Source organism: Dipodomys ordii, unplaced genomic scaffold (genome assembly GCF_000151885.1).
Source record: "Dipodomys ordii isolate 6190 unplaced genomic scaffold, Dord_2.0 Scaffold68, whole genome shotgun sequence".
In the NCBI taxonomy this organism is placed as follows: Eukaryota; Metazoa; Chordata; class Mammalia; order Rodentia; family Heteromyidae; genus Dipodomys; species Dipodomys ordii.
Genome location: NW_012267284.1, coordinates 5,316,189 through 5,317,832, shown reverse-complemented (window position 1 = coordinate 5,317,832; position 1,644 = coordinate 5,316,189). Strand labels below are relative to the sequence as shown.

Here is a 1,644-nt window from a genome sequence, read left to right as displayed (position 1 = left end):
AGATCTCAGCTTCTTGAATAACTAGGATTACAGGTGTGAGCCACTGATACCTAGCCTTTTTTTTTTTTAAGCTGCTATGCAAACTGCTTTAATGTCAGAGGCCTACAAGTGCCTGCCTGGCTCTGCACTGGACACTAGGAAAGGGGCCTGGGCTCAGCCTTAAATCCAAACCCAGAAGACACTTCTCCTTCCTCTGCAGATGCACAGAAGACTATGGTTAGAATGAAGTCATTTATCTCTCCAGTGACCCTTAGACAGGAATTCAGTTCTTTTCTATCTTTTATTTACAGAAACTGTGAACACAGTCTATGGTCGCTCACAAAGAGACAACTGATTTACCAGGGCTGACTTCTAACCACAAACCTCAAATCTCAACCTCCTGAGTAGCTAGAATTACAGGTGTGAGCCACCAGCGCCTGGCTCCATATGTCCTTTTTTAAATGTTCTACATTCTTCACTGAAATTTATGTGATACTTCTTTTGGTGGTACTAGAGTTTGAACCCAGGGCTTTACACTTGCCAGGCAGGCCGCTCTACTACTTAGGCCATACCCCCAAGCTTTTGCTTTAGTCATCTTTCAGATAGGATTTTATGCTTTTTTTTCAGGCCTGACTTCTTAACTATGCTGCTTGCATAGCTAGAATTTCAGCTGTGCACTACAATACTTGTCTGGCTTATTTGTTATGACAAATAAGAGGCAAGAGATGGCTCACTAACTTATCACTGGCCTTCAACATCAATCCTCCCAATTTCTATCTCCCCAGTAACTGAGATTACAGGGGTGAGCCACCATGCCCAGCCTCCATTTTATTTGTTTACCTTTAATTTTTTGGAGGTGCTAGGGTTTGAACTCAAGGCCTTGGTCTGGCTAGGCAGGCAAGAAAACTTGAACCACACTACCAGCCCTTTTTGCTCTGGTCATATTTTGGATAGAGTCTCGTTTTTTGTTGGGACAGCAATCCTATTGATGCTTCCTGGGTCGCTGGGATCACAGGCATATTCTAGTACACCCATCCTGTTTTTACTAGTTGAGATGGAGAATTTCAAATGTTCTAGCATCAAACCACTATCCTTTGTCAATCTTGGCCTCCTGAGTAGCTAGGATTACAAATATAAGCCACTATACTTGGTTCCTGTAATACAACTCTTAATAAAGCATATGCTGCTAATTATCAGTAACAAATTTGCAACTATATTAACATTTTTGTTTGTCTTTTAAGATATGGTCTCATGATATAGCCCAGGCTTGCCTTGAATTCTCAAATCCTCTTCCCTATTTTCCAAGTGCTGGGGTTACAGGCATATGCTATCATGCCCCTAGTAAACTACCATTTTTCAGTTCACTGGGTATAGCTCTAACACAAGTAACAAAAAATCCAAAGCAAACTGGAAACAGGAAGGACCTGCAGAGCTCAGGGAGTGGACATACAGAGGCAGGAGGAGCCTCGGTCCTTCTTGGCCGAGTTCAAGCCCCACAACTGACAAAACAAAACAAAAAAGAGGGCTGGGAATGTGGCTTAGTAGTAGAGTACTTGGCTAGTATGCACAAAGCCCTGGGTTAGATTCCTCAGTATCACATAAAAAGAAATAAAGCTGGAAGTGGTGCTGTGGCTCAAATGGTAGATTGCTAGCCTTGAGCAAAAG

General features: G+C 42.5%; 1 protein-coding gene across 1 annotated transcript in view; it reads right to left on the bottom strand.

Moving 5' to 3' along the window:
• The window catches only part of Daglb (diacylglycerol lipase, beta), a 47,994-nt gene that overhangs the window by 26,936 nt on the left and 19,414 nt on the right, over positions 1 to 1,644 (bottom strand). The window lies entirely within an intron of this gene.